Below are 19,403 nucleotides of genomic sequence, written 5' to 3'. Positions count from 1 at the left end.
CACATTGCTGTGCTGTTTATGCTTCAATAAATTAGATTTAGAATTGTTTCGCGTTTGAAAGCTTTTTGCTGGTCACACAAAGTTTACAAAGGACGACAATGCTCTTTGCATCTTAGACTGTAACACAATAATGACATTAGCTACTTACAGCTGTGTATAGAATGCCTCTCTCCCTCATTCTCCTTTCTTCCTTTAGCTTCTTGGCTAACAGCTGACTTCAACCACTGAGCTGCAGCGCAGTTGCGCATTCACATCAAGGATTTTGCGTCCAGTAATACTGTAACGGAGCGTTACTTGGATTAGTAACTGTAACAATATTACTGTTTTGGAAAAGTAATCCATTGCACTACTAGTTACTGGAAAAGTAATATTATTACAGTAACATGTTGTCAGGGGTAGTTGAGTGCAGCGGCAGGAAACAGAGGAGTGGACCCAAATGCAGACAGAGGCGAGGGAATTGCAGTCCAAGATTTATTAAACAAGTAAAGTAAAAAATAAATAAAACAGAAAGTAAAGTACTCGGGAACACACGAGGACAGATCTACCAAAGAAAAACACAAAAAATGTCAAGACTGCAAAATCTGGGCATGGACAGAGACCGGACCAAACAGGAGACAGGACTACACTAAAACATGGAGACATAAGACTAAGGGCTAAGACACAGACCAAAATAATAAAACAGAACTAAAGCACAAGACTAAGAACTAAAACGCAGGACTAAGAACTAAGATAAGAGACAAGACAGATACTAAGAAACTTAAACATGCGAATGAACAAAAGGCTAGATTAAGCTACAAAACCCCAAACATGACCAAAGATCAAATAAAGCTTACAAAACACAAAACAAAGGTTACGATATGGTAACCCTTGTTCTATAAGCACAGGCTCTCTACTGGACTATATGGGTACTACCTCCTCCAATCACACGCCCACTGAAATTTTATCATGCACATAGCCGACCAATAGGACGTCGCTACCGATACGTGCGTGACGTATAAATAGCATTGTTCCTACTGCCTCAGCATCCGACCGATACAGGACTCCGCCTGTGCTTATAGATCTAGGGTTACCATATCGTAACCTTCGTTCTATCTCACACAGGCTCTGCCCTCTACTGAACTCTATGGGTACAGTGGGTGCAGCCCGATGACTGTCCGCCCTAGCCGCGACAAGCCAAAGTCCACCACACCAACCCGGTTGGCCACAGGCCGGTCAAAGCCCCAAACACCACATCACCTAGTGACAGAATGGTGGGACACCCCTGAGAAGGACTCCCCTGACTTCTCACTGGAACGTCAGGCACTGCCATTGTATGTTCCCCCTCTACACCCAGTAGTCACTAGATCCTCACTTTTCAGATCCTAGGTTGCACTTGCGAGCTGGATCCCAAGAAGGAGCCCGACATATCCGAGAGATAGAAACGCACAGTAAGGGCCAAGATGCATTTTGCATATCTCTTCGACACACACCCCGCTGAAAAAGGGTCGTAGCCACACTTCTGAGTGGAATGTGCGCGCACCGCTAAGGGTGGGTCTGTTCCCGCCTGTGTCCAGGCTTTGGAGATTCGCTCACAAAGCCAGCTGGCCAGGCTCTTCTTGGACAGGGTTTTACTGACTGCACTACCACTGAAACAGACGAACAGCTGACCAGTGCATCGAATGGGGGCTGTGTGCTCTACATTCGATGTTAGCCTAGCACACATGGACACAACAGATTTACTCTCACCTCCCTGCACCCTAAGTGAGGTAGGGGGGTAGAAAGCATCCAGATTTATTGTCCTGGACCTGAACATGCTCCTTATGTTCTTAAGAACAAAGGAGGTGTGTTCTCTCAATCTGGCTGCACTGTGGACACCAAGAACCAGCATGCAGCTGGGGTGCAGGGCTGTTCAAGAGATAGCAGGACTGCTCCAGGGGCTCATAAGGTGCAGCTATTAGAGCCACCAACACAAGCCGCAAGTCCTACTGAGGTGCTGAGAGACATGACACCGGTCGCTGTCTTCTCACACCCTGCAGAAAGCGCATCACGAGGGAGTGGGTGAAGATAGCTGCAGAGCAACAGCCCTTTCTTCATCAGACCTTGCAGGAAAGAGAAAACAGATCCCATCGAACAGGTAGGCAGATCCGTCTCCCTCTCAATGCATCAATGCTGAAAGCCCAACCACTTAGCTTTACAGCAAGACGTGGTGGAGACTGCCCACCGCTTGGATGGTCTGTGCGACCTCAGCGGCTAGACTAGCCTCTCCACAATTTTAGGAGAAAAACCTAGAGAGGCTGGTCCAACACCAGCATTGTGCATATGAAGCCTCACCCTTGAGACAGAGCCCCCCAGACCATAGGTACAGGCCAGGGCTCTGTCACTGTAGGTTGCGTCACTTCTACCAGAATGACGAACGGCCGTTCACGCCTCACCTAACTGGAGGAATGAGATGGGGTGGGGGGGAACGCAAACAGCAGCCCTTCTGGCAATGGAGCGTGTGTAACGCATCCATCCCCAAGGGTGGGCTGTCCTATGGCTGAATTGAGAACCACAGCGGGCAGTGGGTGTTGGCAAACAGATCCACCTCCACTCTCCCGAAGCAAGCTCAGATCTGCTGAACCACATTGTTGTGCAGTCTCCACCCGCTCGGTTGGGGGCCAGCCCTCAACATGAGGTCAGCCATCGCCGTTCTCCAAGCCTGGGACACGAAGGGCTTTCAAAGACAGCAGGTGTTCTGATGCCCACGTCTATAGGTTCCCTGCCAGCAGCAACAGAGCCGTGGATTGGACTTCAACCTGTCTGTTGATGTATGCGCTGGAGGAAATGCACCACCAAACTAGAAACACAGCTTGGAGTGGATTGTTGATGTGTGGCCCCCTCGGCTCTCCTCGGGCAGCCACAACACTCACTGCACTCCCCTGGCAGGTCCCCTCCCCATCCAGTGAGAGACTCATCTATGAAGACTGACACGGATGAAGACACCCTGCCGAGCAGCACCCACGCTGCCAAACAGTGAGAGACCCCCAGAACCGCAGGTCCTCCTGCACTAGAGTTGAAAGGGGGGGGGTGTTACCATGCATCACCTTTGACTCTTGAGGTCTAGATGCAGGCTGGCAAACCAACATTGTAGCCGTCGCATGTGCAGCAAGCCCAGAGGGAGCACCTGATGGACTACTGCCCTGAGGCCCAACAGCAGCATCACTGACAGCGCTGCCGCAGCTGTTCCCTGCTGCAGCCTGTGGACCACCAAGCGATGCGCACAGATACGCTCTTGGAGTGCTGTAGTTGAGCACAATCCCCAGATACTCCGTTCGCTGTGGCGGCAGGGGGGAGCTCTCTTCCCAGTTGATCGCAACCCCAGGCTGTTGAGGTGCAAAATCAACCCACCATCTCACTCGGTTCTGTCTGGGAGAGTGGCGTAGGCAGCGGGGCTAACTGTTAGCTTAGCGTCTGTGAGCGCAGCGGCGCGTTCAACACGGCTAGCTCAATGAGATGGGGTTGGTGGTGGGGGATTAGAACTTCTAAGAATGTAATGTGTTTCCAATAAACAGTTTAACCTTCACAGGCATCACCACAGTGTACACACAAGCAGCACATATTAGAACAGTGGCTTCGTGAACACAAGGCCGCAGGGCGAACACTTAGCCTCACCCCAGGAGTTAATGTTAGCTCTTTGATGAGAGAAGTTAACTTAGCTCTTTGAGGAATGTAATTAACATGTTTTACTCAATACGTTTTCCACGTTCTCAAAAGCCTTACCATAGTTTTAAACAAGCAGCACGTGTAAAACAATGGCGTCTTGAACACCAGACGGGGGATTGTGGCAGCGTCAGCAGGCCTCTCTCCCTCCATAACGGTCACTTGGCCAGTCGCTCCCTTCCCCAGCTGCAGGTCGTCCGGGCAGGACATGGGTCACCTCGCCCGGGTGCAAAGATAATTTTCTAGAAGTGGCAACTCCATCCGCGGAGGTGAATTCAGTGAAAAGTTCGCCGTTTGCTGAAGACAAAAGGATGCTGAGGCAGTAGGGACACTATTTATACGTCACGCACGTATCGGTAGCGACGTCCTATTGGTCGGCTACCTGCATGATAAAATTTCAGTGGGCAAGTGCGTGCGTGTGATTGGAGGAGGTAGTACCCATAGAGTCCAGTAGAGGGCTCCGCCTGTGTGAGATAGAACCAAACCTATGAAAACAGACTAAACAGGAAAAACATGCACACAACCAAATCTTAACACACGTTACTGCCTAACACTGATCAGATGACACGTGGAGAGTCTTCGAGATAGATTTTACTAAATCAGTGGGATCAGCAAAGTCATTATGATTCATCCTCTAGGGACCATGCATTTAAAATGTTCATGGCAATCCATCCAGAAGTTGTTGAGATATGTCAGTCTGGAACAAAATGGTGGACCACCAATACAAACTGACAATGCCATCCCCAGAACCACGCTGCTAGCTTGGCTAATAAAGTAAAACAAATGGCTCCTTTTAAACATAAAAACATGTGGGTTTTTTCTACCAGGGGAACATGGCTGTGCAACATGTTTTGAATGTTTCACCATCCCTCCACCATATGAAACAAAGATAATTCCTAATCATCAAGCCCTTTCATCCAGGTAAAGTACACCCCTGAACACAATATTAATTAGCAGCAAGTCTGCATCAGGATCTTTTTTTTTTCTGACAAGGAAGTAGTATTGAATAAAGTGTAGAAAAAAACATCACTTTTTATGGATTGCTATTTTCCCCAAATTTAGCTGTACCATCGCAGCTGCTCCTTCCCTAAGTACTGCATGCAGACGTACATCTGTATGTATGTAACTTAACATACATAACTTAAAATAACAATGACTTTTGGTTTCACACAGGACACAAATAGCTGTTGGCCTATCAATTCATTCCCTACACGGACTTCGTCGCTCTTTATACTACCTAATCTGACTTCCTCCTTTGCTACAGTGATAATTACTACTGCCACTAGAGGTTGCCGACCAACAAATGCAAAAATGGGTCATAATAAATAAGCTACTTGCACAATTGACCTACTCGGCCGTATTTTCTGGGAAGAAAAGTTAGTGTTATATGCAATACTAAAGCTATTGGAGTGTCTTTCTACTCTATCCTCCTCCGTCTATATGCCACACATTATCTATTTGTTAGAGAATTAGGAGATTAGTCATGTCATGCTTCCTTTGTGGGCTATCTGTGAATTAGGCTCTGTGAAGGACGTTTTTGCCAGCCAGCAGTGAAAGGATCCTTCGTGTTTGCATATATTTCCCACACACATACTTTGCTTGCTAGTTTAGCACACATGGGGAGTCTACAGCTGTTCTCTACCGTCAACCCTGCCAACAATCATTACAATGGATCTGAAACCTAACACTTGGTTGCATTAGGCTTATGCCAGAAAATGTATTTCTTGTTATTTAAGTATAACAAATACAGGGCCATTAACATGGTGTGTTGTTAACTTCCAAACTTCAGAAGAAAATGCAATTCACCCACAAAATTGAACTTTTCCACCAAATGAAACTCAATCTATCCCTTTAGACAGTTTCAGTAGGGTCAAATTCAACAGCATGACATGTGGAGGCACTTCTGCGAAAGTTAGTGATGCATCTCATATCCAAATAGTTTGAAAAGGGCTCTGAGGATTTAGATCACTGTCTAGATGCAGTATATTTGATTTGTTCAATTTCACCCCAGTGAAAATCCGATGAACAGACCGTTTGAAGAATGTCAATGTTGTGTATCATAGCCATCATAATGCTTACATATCCTGCTTCAGGACTCCAAGGTCTCTTCAGAATCCCATGCACACGGTGAAACAGATGATTCCCAGAGATATCCTGGGGATATTGGATTTCCCCGGTAGATGAAACTATTTGTGACCAATATGTCAATTTTTTCCAGTCTGTTTGCAAGGGGCGAGGTAGACAGGTTCTGACATCTCTCAACCTAAGCGGACACATGTTCTGCTGACCAGGAAAAGCTCCACGTCTAGATAAGGAGAGATTGCTCTGTGGCAATTTATTAACATCCTGTCCAGGTGTCAGGGTCAGCTCAAGACCTGGCTCACATTTGGAGCAAATTTAAATGTGGCACTGCTCCCTGCCATCAGATTTGCAGCAACAGTCCACTGCAGTATTTTAAATGTTATGCTAATTGTGATTAATATGCATGAGATACAAAAAAAAAAGACATACTAATGAACTGAAGTGCACTCTGCTATCTCAGGTCAGTGTTACATTTGCCAAAATTCAATTCAGTCAGGCAAGATATGAAAGATGTTCCTGATTTCATTAAGGTATTAAAATAATAATTTAAAAAATACAGACAAAAATAGCTGCCTCCAGATAAATCACCCGAACGATAACATTTCCAGATCGATCAGTGTTGGCAGCAGCCCAGAACTCAGTGAGCGTATCTACTTTTCACAAGGCATTTCTGTTCAGACTGATGTATATAGGAGCGGGCAGGTAGATGCAGTCATTCTTGGCTCCTCTGTCTGACCTGAGAAAAAACAGGGCTCATTGGCTCTGTAAATTAAATCAGTTGCTTGTGACACAAGTATGCCTCCCACAATTTATTTATTGTGCCAACTTTCATTAAATTCATTTTAAAATAAAAGGGATACTTGCAGTGTTCCCCGTTTAGTCATATCACTTATGGTTAAATGTTGAATGGTGACACCTGCATCTGCAGCCATGACATGTCTGCAAGGAACTATTGTCGTGGTCCATCCCTCTGTCTGTTTTAATTTTCCACAAGTTTCTTATTTAGTCTTAATCTAGACAGATCATTGCCACTTAAAATGAGTTCCTGAGCATGCCACTATTTAGCATAGTAACATAAACATGTTTTATTCAAATGACAAGCGATAAGGAGCACGGGAGGAAGTCATATTCCCCCTTAGTGCCAGCAGGCAGGCACGTAGACAGATCTAGCCTCGCTGACTAAATTGTGCTTTTTTTCCTGAAAATTGGCAAGCTCTGGCTCACTAGAGACACACTATGGTGTTGTCAATAACAATGACTGCCTGTGGCTTATTTATTTTCTTATCAGCTTTAATCAGTCTGTGTTGACAGTGACATCTGCGCTCAGTAATATCCAAATGCTACCAGTTAAGATCCATGTACATATTTGTGTTGTTTTGTGTCATATGGCTGTAGTGTAAAATTTGACATTTGTGTTTGAAGATACAATTGACCATCTCATTTTGGGTATAGTCACATATGTTCTCACAGAGCTTGAGTTACACACTGTATAGATAGAGAGTGAGAGTGTAGAGAGTGTATTTTCTTTTTTAGGGATACATATTTTTGTTCATCCTTTAAAATAGTCATAGTCAGTGGGTCATATTAAATAAAACTACTGAGGGGTTTTTAATGTGGCTATTTACAGTTATTTTCTGTAAAACACTGAATGATAAAAGGATATTCAGTTCAGAGCTTATAGTTGACAAATGAGTGAAAGTTGAATAAAAAGACTCTGGCCTTTTGCCCTCTGGTCTGTAACTGAACAGATAGCTGCTGGTTTTGGACAGCTGTATGACTGACTGCATCTCCACTGAGGAGCACATTTTTCCACTTTTCTGCCCGGCTCAACTGCCGGGTATGCCGAGAGGCGCTTGCCTGTCTGGAGAAGCGACGCTAGACTTGTGGGCAAATGTGTGTGTGTGTGCGTACGGCTCTGTGTAGTGTATGTGTATCGTCCACGTCTACCTCTCTCACTTGCTGAAACATATCCGTCCAAATTTGACAGTGCGAGGGCAGACAGCCATGTTGCAGAATTCTGATCATTTAAATGCTCAGAGGCCTGCTTGAATAGCAGAGGTGTTAAAAAAGAGAGAGAGACACAGAGAGACATGGAGAGAAAGATAGAAAGCAGCCCTCCACATGCCTCCATATCACATAAGGGACTGCCTGCCACTTTTCTGTGAAAAATAATGCTCACTTGTCAATCTTCCAAGAGCCAGTCAGATAGCCGCCAGTCCCATGGAGACCTATTGAGGTGTATGCTTTGTTTCATCTGGAGCACGCCTCAGAGGAGATCGGGACTGTTGTATGTAAGAATTGCCTCCAAAATATAAGGTAGGGGAAAAAAAGGGCACATTTGATTTAACCCTTGAGCTGATGCTTGCTTCAGTACGGAAAACAAAATATTAACTTGTTAGTTTGAACGGAAAGAAACACAAATAAATTTTGTATGTATTTGAAATAAAGCTGGGAGCTATCCAAATTTGGATATTTTTCTCTAATGATGGCGTCACCTGAAACTTGATTAAAAAAAAGCTAAAAGGCGAAAGATAAATAGCAGTTATGCCTTGTGGATACTGCTGTACTTTGTATAAAGTACTGTTTGAACTGCTATTCAATAGCACCATTGCTCCTGAACCTTTTTTAAAAATTAGATTTATCACTGCCCTAATTACTTAAATTACTGTCTGATGATAAATCGACTAGCACGTGGTTATGTACACAAAGGTACTGCATTCCTCCAGAAAAAGCAACTCTCTGTAGTCCATAGCACAAACTATAAAGGTGTCAAGTGATTTATCTATGCGGCAATGCAAATAAAGAAAAACATACCCAGCAGCTTGAGGACGAGGTCTGCATATCTGTCCACACAAACATTTCCATGTCATTTTGAAATACACTTCCTATTACAGTTTCATGATGCATAGCAATGAAGTAAGCAAAAAAGAAAAAACATACTTGTACAACTATGGAAAGCATAACTTTACCACCAGAAAGGCCTATTTGTTTTCTAAATAAAGTTAACAACTAATGACAGTGCTCTAACAAGTGCAGAGCAGCCGACCGTGCCTTCAGCCTACAGCGACCGTGTTGAAAGAGATTCTGTCCTAAATATCCCACGGGCCGTCTAAAATGAGGAGCTTTGTATCAGTCTATCTCGTACAGAGAGAGAGATTGAATGTTTTGCAAATTATTCACGGGGATTATAAATCACAGCGGTGTCAGTGTTTCCAACGATGGCAGAGGATGCTCCCTCATTCCTTAATACAAATGACACGGAAAACAACAGCTGCAACAATAAAACCTTCTGCCATAAAAAAAAGGATAAATAAATGTACAAAAAGGAAAATCCGAGTCTCATCGTTAAACATGTCGGCGTGTATCTCAATGTCATCTCAATGACTTGATGCCTGTTTTATCGATGTAGTATTTGCTTGCTTCAGTCTTGTGTAGTCACTTGTCTAATTCATTTATCTAATTTACGTGGTCTTTATGTTTATCTTATTTGATTTTAATTGTTTTTCCTGTCTGTAAAGCACTTTCTCAAACTCTTGAAGTGTTTTGTTGAACTTGTGGCTAAAGTGACTGAAGAGATTTCAGCATCTTAATATTGGTCAGTTATTGGTCAGAGAACAAAAATTAGCACAAATACCAAGGGCAACAGGTCACAGAATGACTGGAGTTCAAGGCTTGTCATGCTTACAGACCATGCATTTTGAATTCAGTAACATCATTACATTATACCATACCATCATAACTACTATTTGCCATCTTTTGGGAGATTTTGCCTTCATTGGACAGCTGACAGTGAAGATGAGGACATAAACAAGATGGGGAGAGAGATAGGAATGACATGCAACAAAGGTCCCTGGCCAGTGTCAGATCAGGGAAGTTGCGGTTGTTTGCGTCGTAACCACTAATATGTGACATGTTCAATCAGTAGTTTGAATTTCAAAGAAAAAGTGATAACCCTATTTCTCTGTCATGTGCATTTGAAATGTAAAGATGGATTTTGGGTTCCACCAGCTCAGTATTGATGCACACTAAATGTACAACATGTTGCCTATAATTGCCTTCCTGTCAAGGACCACTGTCTAAAGGCAGAATATACAGTACTGACAGAGCTGTAGTGAAAAGATTACAAGGAAGAACGAAGGAACACAAGAATCTGGCAAGCATTTGATTGTTCATGAGGAAAAGCGTGACCACAAGGTGTCTATACTTTGAAGAAAAGACATGAACAGAACACTTTCCATTCACACATTTCCTCTACTGCTGATGTCTGCTCAGGATTTATCCACTGTGCGTCTATATCATTGAGCAGGAAGACAGGAAAAAACCTTGGACCAGTTGCCAGTCCATCACAGGGCAATGCCTGAAACAGACAACACATTCAAAATCATACCTACAGGCTGTTTACTCATTTCACCAGGACTTTGTGTCTTTGAACTATGAGAGGACACGGAGGAAACTCACAATCAAATGTAGAAATGTGTAAACACAGGAAATATTCAAACCCTGGATGTTTGTGAGTTGACAGTGTTAACCACTGAGCCCCCACTGTAACCCCTGTATATTTTGGATCTTAGTCCAAATCAAAGTGCGGCTTTATTATTTCAACAAATATTTTACTGCAGGAAGTACACTGTGACCTTAATCCTCAAGTCTGAATCAGAACATAAAAACTGTATGAACCAAAGTTACTGGATTTCCCCCCCCCCGTGACAGCAGTGATAAAATGGCTAATAAATGACTGATGAGGGGCGATATTCTCCAACAGTGACTCTCTCCCAAGGCTAGTGTCACCCTGTTTTTCCTCTCCATTTACTGCACTTTGTCATTATGCAAGGCAGCAGCTGAGACGGTTAACTACACCAAGGCCGGGTGAGAACGTGTGGTGACTCTGGCTAATGAAGGTGAAATGCAATGACACTTCATTTCCACATTAGCCTCCCCCTTTCCCCTCCTCACTTTTCTCTGCGGGCTCACAGTGACCTGATCCTCCCCACTCATCTGTGTTCTGTGATGGCTCCAAACGCACGCTCAAATACACACTCTGTTAATATATTTACAGGGAATGGCTATATTCTTTATCCAGCATCGTGCAGACATTTGCAGCCAAAAATACAGAGTGAACAAGTCTCATCCTAAAACAGTCCATTGACTTTTAAAAACTGTATAACCTTTAGGTTCAGGTTGTGCTGTTTTGATTAGCGCGTGACAGTGTAACAATAATGAAATAGCTATTTCCTAGCAGCAGTGCAACTTAACGCAGCAAAGTTTTCCAAGGCAAAGTGTAATGTATGATTTTGTCCACTAAAATGAGTGATGATTGTTTTCACTTCCCTACAAATGTCTGCAGGTACGTTGACTTGTACTATTAGCACTACCCACCTGATTTCAGTTCTAACCATGACTTTGAGCAAATGAAAAATGTAACCTTAAAGGGGTAGTTTTTATATTGGACAATTGTGACACATAATTGACAGTGTTTTTGTTGTTGTTGAAGGTTTGCTGAATGGCATGATTAGCCTGGATGTCTATCTAGCAGCTTATCGCAATGTAGTAATATACACCTTAATAAGACAAGGCTGGAGATGTTCTATATTGTTTTGCTAACAAATATCGTGAATTACCCAAATCAACAATGCATTTGTCCATTATCTTAATACTTACTTCTCCAGCCTATCTGTGGCACTTAGTCCGAAGCCCATTTGTTCCCTTGAAGAACATTCTTTCAGACATAAATCTTTCAAAAACTGGTCATGAATGTACTGCACCTAGGATCTTTTAAAAAGACAACGTCTCCATTGATGAGGATTATCTTCAGCCACATGTGGTGCTTTATGTATTTATGGCAGCAGGACAATATATGTGGGGATTGACTCAATACACTTACAGAGCTCATGTTCATCATTATGAACTTGTCATATAGCGCAACGTTGTTGCTCACGCTCAAAAAGATACTCCTCTCACTAAAATACATTCTTAAAATAAAGTTGCTCGTTTCTCTATTACTTTATCATTTCAAACTTATTGCTCACATCCTGATTCCTCGCTTGTTATATTTTTGATTCTGCTTCTATACCTTAGAAACCGAGAACTTGCTTGGGGCCTTAGTGTCCACATAGCCATAGGTCTATGATAACATGATAAGACATGATTGAAAGACACAAAAGACAATCTAGAGGTTTTGGAAACGGAGAGGGCAAAGGTGACCCAGAGGAGCAACCTGGGGCAGTTGACAAGTGTGTAGAAAGTCAACTGATGTTGACTGAAAAGGTTGGAGGTTTATTGTTGGTTGAGGGTGCAGTAGCACTGCTGTGACTGGAGCAAAGGTTTGTCATTTGATGTTGAGTATAAATGTGGACCAAGTGAAAAAAATCTAAAGCGTTAACATTTGACATTGCCATAGGAACATCAAATGTAAAATGTAACTGACAGAATAGTTGATGCTAAATTGAATATTTAATGAATAACCAAAGCAGACAGCATAGCTCATCTAGTGAAGTGCTCTCTTGCATATAGACACCTGAGAACAGGAGAGAACTCTGGCTGTCTTTTTACTGTTAATTCTAGGATTCAAAGTTTCAGCACAGTTCACTTTCTTCACAACAAAAAGCCACTAACCATCTGAGTGCCCTATGTAGGGTAGGTGAATCAAATCAATGCGCAATCAACATAGCCCAAAAAAGGCCTCCAGCCTTCTTTTGTCAATATTCAAGGAAACAATGGACACACACAAACCACATCACAGAGTGAAATCATAAAGTACAATAAAACATCTGAAAGTTTTTCTATGTAAATCCAGATAAAGTTTTACCACACAAACAGAAAAATCTGTATAAAACTCATTGGTCCTCACAAAGATAGGACTGCTACACACACAAACAGAGCCAAGTTTTGAAACATTTTTAACTCTTGTTGAGACCAAGCAGTCATATTAGCCATCCTCTATATTAATCTTCTACTGTTGAGATGTTGTATACAGTATATTTGCCCCATTGGTCAGAACATTGTTCTGGTGCCAGATATTGATAATTCTCCATCTACCAGAAGCATCAAATTGAAATGTATAAAATAAAATACAAGTTTCCAAAAAAACTGTGCTTGCCAGTATCCCTCTTGTCCCTTTTGTCTAAGTAAATGTTCATCATACATTTGTACATCACAGTAAAAATGAAAGAAAGCCAGGATGACGTGCAGAAGTACACTGAAACACTGAATTAGGCCTGTAATGCATAACTTTTCTTTTAATCCACTTTGACCAGTTAAAATTTTCTAGGAATGAATTTTGGGAGCTCCCTGTCACCTGCTTGCACTGTTACAAGATTAATTTCCTAATCCCTACTAATACTTTCACTTGCACGGATTTTTAAGACAGACAAGCGGTGAGCACACTGCATGTCTGTTCTAATATTAATTGACTGCTGTCAACTTTTTCTAAATGATGTAATGATTCTCCAGATTGACTCGGAGCAGACTCATGATACCATGTACATGTTATTGTAAAGGCTGGGGAATTAAGCGTGGAGTATATGACCCCAATTAGTACTTATCTCTATTACTTGGAGCGCTGCAGTCCCGTGAGGCGGATTTTAAACGATCATTGTCAGTCAGTATGAGACGTCAAAGAACTTTGAGAATGTCTTAGTTCATCAACTTTATCTTGAGAGATTTGGCTTACTCGTTATAAAAAGTCATTTTTGTATGCAAAGAAATGTGGTGTTACTATGAAAGGATAAGTCAGCAGTTTCTTTTACTGGGTTGTGGCTTAATAACTTTGAGTTGCTGCCGAGGGTGTTGATTAGACACAAAGGTGAAAATCTAAGATGCTGGAAAAACTAACAAACCAATATATATTCATGAGGTTAATTACAGGATGTGCTAAAATGATACCTTTTCATTATCATGTCCATTGTCAAATAGCAACTAGCACTGAAAGGTGTCAGATTACAAATCAGTGCCAATTATATAGATATTACGAGTCAATACTTTTTCTTAGGTTGGCAGGTTTGTGCTGTTGTGCTGCACACTAAAGTACACTAAATTGTTTTGCTGTCAGTGTTTTTATTTACTGTTAGTTACCTCCACTGTGAATCAGTTTGCATTGGATGTAAAAAGATGAGGTGTGGGGACAGCTGTTGGGTAAAGGTGATTACACGCTTATCCATGATACTGACTGTCAACTGCAGAGCATTTTTCAGTAGCTACCAGGAAAAAAAACATTTTTATTAGACTGAATAATAAGAGTAGGAAGGGCCTCCTTTTTTAGGAGGCATGAAATCATTTATACAATGAGTACCTAAGAAAATTGCATATTTCATAAATCATGTAATGCTAATCAGAGTTTGCAGGGCACAAGTGATGCTGCTAAAACATTATTTTTGTGTCTGTGATATCACTGACAAATTTAGCAGCACACTCAAGAGATGTGTTTGTATAAAAATGTAAGCTAATGGCGCAGCAATTTGGACATATTTGTTGATTAAGTTAAAATTCAGCACACTGAATCAAATACCAACGTCATTCTTAAACTTCTTATTTTTTTTAGCAACCTCTGATTTCTTGTAGATGCTCAATTAAGCCATTAATCAAATCATGTTTCCATGGAAGGTACAAAATTTTAAGTAAATAAAACACACTGATTGGCCACTGATTTACTATTGTGCTTCACAATTGGTGTTTTCATATCACTTTCAACCAACAAGTGGCTTGTAAGCCAGCTCATGCCAAGAATTATGAACAAGCGCGGCATTTCAATGCTTTATAATCACCTTGCTTATTATTCAGAGAAGTCTATCCACTGTTGATTAATGCCTATGAGCAAATATGTACAGAGGGTTTGGTTAATCTGCAGTGCTGTTTCAATCAAGTGGACCTTTGTTTTGTCCAGCTGTCTAGTTTGTCCACCAGCCTTGCACTTTCATGTGGTCATTATGTATTGATCACTGCAGAGTGAGAAATTCTGCAGAGAAGAAATTCTGTTAGACTTGACTGCTCCTCCCTCCCTCATCAGTCCCTGCATATTTCCTTTCTCCGGGAGCATTCAGAGTCAGAGCTGTAAATCCTCTGAGCGTTTTATCATGCAGTCACGACAGTGGGCACCCTTGTCAGCAGCCATGACCCCAGAGGACCTCCGTCACTCGCGACCGAGTGACCCAGTGTACTGTTAAGGGAAAACAACATTTCCTGCAACCACGGCAAGGTCCCTGAGCATCGAGAGAGAAACCGGCAATGTGACTGACACCGGGTGACAAACACTTTGAACTCAGACAACAGGAAATTAATGCAAGGAGCGCAGCTCAAGGCACAACACATTGCAGGCGGTACACTTAGATTGACACTTGTATCCAGATGACACATGTTGATGCTTTGGCCTCAGTTCAACTTGCGATTCTCTGCATTTGGTTGTCCTCCAATGCTGCTGGCACACTGGCCATATAAAGAGACCCTGCAGATACTGGAGCTACATTGTGAATACAGATGTAAGTGGCTTTTCCATCCTAGAACAAATCTCAACATGGCATTAGCATATCTACAAACTTAATGCAAAAGGAAGTTTGGCTGTTGTACTGTGAGACTACCCCATTTAAAGCACAGTTTTCACATGAACAGTCCATGTCCATCAATCATTACTTTTATACCAAAACACCTTCTAGTGTTGGCTGGGTTATGGCCTCAGTGGCCTCTGGAATTTAAATGCTTAACCCTGCATACCTACTGAGCTAACAAGCTGTGTGTTAATCTTTTCTTCACCCTTTGTTCCTGCCCCACCGCAATTAACCCTTCTAAAATGACCTACAATTATGATATGAATGTCTGATTTCAAACTTAGTTTCTCCCAAGTTGCTCTGAACCAACAGAATTTAAAGCACATAAAAATATGGCCGCCCTGTGTTCCTTCCAAATATCTAATTTCTCTGATCTGCCAGCCACAGCTGTAAGCTATAACATCAAAGTGAATCGTAATGTGGCTCCTACTTGATATCACCTTCAAGCTGAAAAATGTACTTAAGACAAAACAACCATTCAACATCTGCCTGGATCCCCCTGGCTCTGCTTTAATGCATTTGAACATAGCATTCGTGGGGAGGAAATATTGTAGGTCCCCACAAGACAGACAGCCCAATGAGAATCTACCATAACGTTTGCACTGCACTGTATGCTTATGCATTGAATTGCAAAGGCAGGCCACAGTCTGTCATTAAAATGCTATCCGGGGGAAGGACATCTGCAGTGGAAGCCAGACTTGTGCTGCACATAAAAGGTGAAACTAATCAATCAGGCGGCAGCACCACCATAATCCATTACACTCAACGTTATTGAAATACATTCAAATTAAAAGTCTATTTCCAGGGCTTCTGCTAGAACATGTAATGGGCACCATTCATAGCGCTGAGTGTCAATACTACGATTATCACAAATAAGTTCAAAGCAATTTACCCTTCTGTACTAACAGAGAAATCTCTGGGAAGGCGGAAGCATGCCTGACGTTAGACCATCTGATCATTTAAATCTATTTTTGATTGTTGGAGATATGAAACCCCCGGCTCAGATATCATTAATTGCTTGTCCTCCCTTTTTCAGTCAACATAATGCTTACCCCCTTCCTATCTGCAACGTGATCCATTGAATCTGAGATGTAATTTACATGATTGGCAAGACATCTTATTGTCATTTGTACGACATCAGACATGAAAAGTTTAAAGAGGAAGCTTTAAAGGTCATGCCAGTAATTTCATCAGCTAAGAAATTTACTGTGGATTGATTTCAGGGCTTTCCTTTGAGAATGAAAGAATGGCGCTGCACCATCATAATCTTCTGTACACAAACCGACCACTTCCAAAATAAGGTTTTACAGTCATATTTTCAGGAGGATTTAGCACAGGATACACAAACACCAAACATACCTACTTATTGTTTCTATATTATCCCAATTGGTTATTTAAGTTAAATTTTAACCTTCAATTGAATGTACATTTACAAATATTCAGCTGACAAAGCAGCGCTTTTGTGTTGGTAATGCTGGCCATGAGTGAAATAAACTGTTGATATGAATCAAAAAAGTGCAATTGATTCCTTGAAATGCATTCTCATTTTAATAAAATGAAATCAGATTAGATCTCACAACACTTCACTCATGCTATATTGAAACTGACCTGCAGTTCAGTAGACAATAAATTATACAGCATACTGTTTATTCTAGCTTTCTCTGATGGGTTTATCTGTTCCACTTTCACTGCTTTCGGTAGAGGTATAATTGTATTTGAGCATGTGAACTAGATGATTATTCATTAACAAAAAAAAAAGGTGACCCGAATCCAAATTATTGCATAAACAATAGGAACTGTTTGTAATCTTTAACTCTTGTAGAATCATTTCTGATATGCGTACATGGACTATCCTTTCTGTTTCTGTGCTCTTTTAGCTGGGAAGAGAAGTGGAGCAAGCTGTGCATTTTAGTCTCTTAACCACTTATTTGACTAAGACAAACTACTATACAAATAGGACAATGACATCACAAAGGCAAGGAAACTAATATGACAAAGATCGCAGACAAAAAATGTTCTTCGAGATGTATGCTCGCTCACAGTTGCCGGGACCCTGTGGGACCACTTGGCTAGGATTAGCATGACAAGGTTCCTCTGCAAAGGCCTTTCTGAATCTTAATGAGAAACTAGAGTCCAACAGAGACATTCATAATATATTTTATATCTTGTCTTCATGTTCTCCTTGCACCTTCGCCACCAGCAAGGAAACTCAGAATCAATATTCAGTTGCAATGCACACCTGTACTCAAGGTTACAACTGTTTTCCCTCTACTTATCAATTATAAACCCAGTACTAGGCCCATCGGCTGCTTTATGGATCCCATTTATGTCCCACTGCGAATGATTGTGGTTTCCAGGCAAGGTGTTTTCGATGAGACATGGCCAAAGCCAAATCAATAGATTTTGATGCCTTAATCATCTTAAATAGAAACTATGCATATTTAGCATTCCACCGACATTTACAATTCACAAATTAACACATATAATTAAGTGTTTTTGGGAGAGTCTTTGATTATACTAGCATGAAGTTACTAGTATGTTCTTCATGGAAAATAAAAGCACCTTTGAGCTTCAAATAATTTATGATTTGTTCCTGGAGCAAATGAGGAGGTTTTACATTTCATTCATTCTGTTTTATTTAAGATGTACTTTAGAGAGCAAGAATAATCCAAAGTGTTTCCCTGATGCGAAGTGACCTTCAAACTAGGAGTCCATTTCTGAGGAAAAACAAAATGGTGGGCGTTGGCTGGTCATCAGAACTCTACAGTATGGTTGCTTTATTCACATAATCCCCCATATGAGTATTTTATAAATATTTTAAGCGTTTCATTCTCTTGTAAAGGTTTTCAGCACACTACTGATTATTTAGCCTTTGATTTTTGAGTTAAAGGAAAGTCATTGCATTTTATCTGTTTCCTCTCACTCACGAGGAAAAGGTCTTCTGTTGTGCTGTGATTTTTTGGGGCATTTCTACTTTATTGACAGTGACTGTAAACAGACAGGAAAGGCCAGGGAGGAAGAGAAGGAATGACATGCAGTAAAAGGCCCAGGCTGGACTCAAACCCAGGCTGCTGCTGCTGCAAAGGTCTGCAAAGCCTTCATTCACTGTGTGCACTGTAGTGAGCTACTGGGGACCCGTCATGATAGGTTTTGTTGGAGTGTAGTTACCAGAGATTGCTGGCCCACTCCAACTTGAGTTAAAGTGTGTTTTTTCATATCTCTGAACATGTCCATTACAATAACAACAGCCCTAGCCCTTAGAGTGTAAAGATTGAAGTAAGAAGCAAATAGTGTCAGTGAGCGGCCATCTCTTCTTGCTGAATGATGAATAGAGATGTTGATACTGTTTGATACAGCAGCATAATGGATTAGTTTGCATGAATCGCAGCATATAGTATGTGTAGTGTGAGTGTATGAGTTATGTATATTAGCCTGCAGAGGCTTGTACATGGCAAGAGATCCCATAGTTATTGCTCAAGTGCCAATGAGTTTATCAGATACATGTTAGATTTACTGATGAGACTGATGAGTCTCTCTGCTTTAAAAGAAACAAAAACAAGAAGTAAAGAATGCATTGTCCCTGTTTAATGAGAAACAACCAATTACACTCACACCTAAGGACAATTTAGAGTAACCAATTAACCTAGTCCGCATGTCTTTGGACAGTGGAAGGAAGCTGGAGCACCTGGAGAAAATCACGCAGACACGGGGAGAACATGCAAACTCTACACAAAAAGGCCGGGGTAACCAGGGTTTGAAAACTTCACCTTCTTTCTGTGAGGTGACAGCAATAACCACTGAACCACCATGCCACCCCACAAGAGAATCTAGTTATATTATTTATTATACACTTCTGGATGTTTCTGGCATGTAATGTACTGCATGCACTAGTCAGAAATAATATTAAATAATATTATACAGATTTTTTTTTACTGTTTAAATAATTTAAATGCAATACAGAAACTATATACATTGAATTCATTGCCATATACTGTACCTCACTGCTGGTCATTGTCTTGCTGTTTTGTATACAGCAAATTGAGAAGAGTTACATTTTTGGTGTTAGTGAAATTTGAGTATAAGTAGAGTTAATTCTACTCTGGATGG

This window comes from Micropterus salmoides, unplaced genomic scaffold (genome assembly GCF_014851395.1).
Source record: "Micropterus salmoides isolate LMB-PRFRI ecotype aquatic unplaced genomic scaffold, ASM1485139v1 Ms_hic_scaffold_13, whole genome shotgun sequence".
In the NCBI taxonomy this organism is placed as follows: domain Eukaryota; kingdom Metazoa; phylum Chordata; class Actinopteri; order Centrarchiformes; family Centrarchidae; genus Micropterus; species Micropterus salmoides.
Note: the sequence above shows the minus strand (reverse complement) of the source record.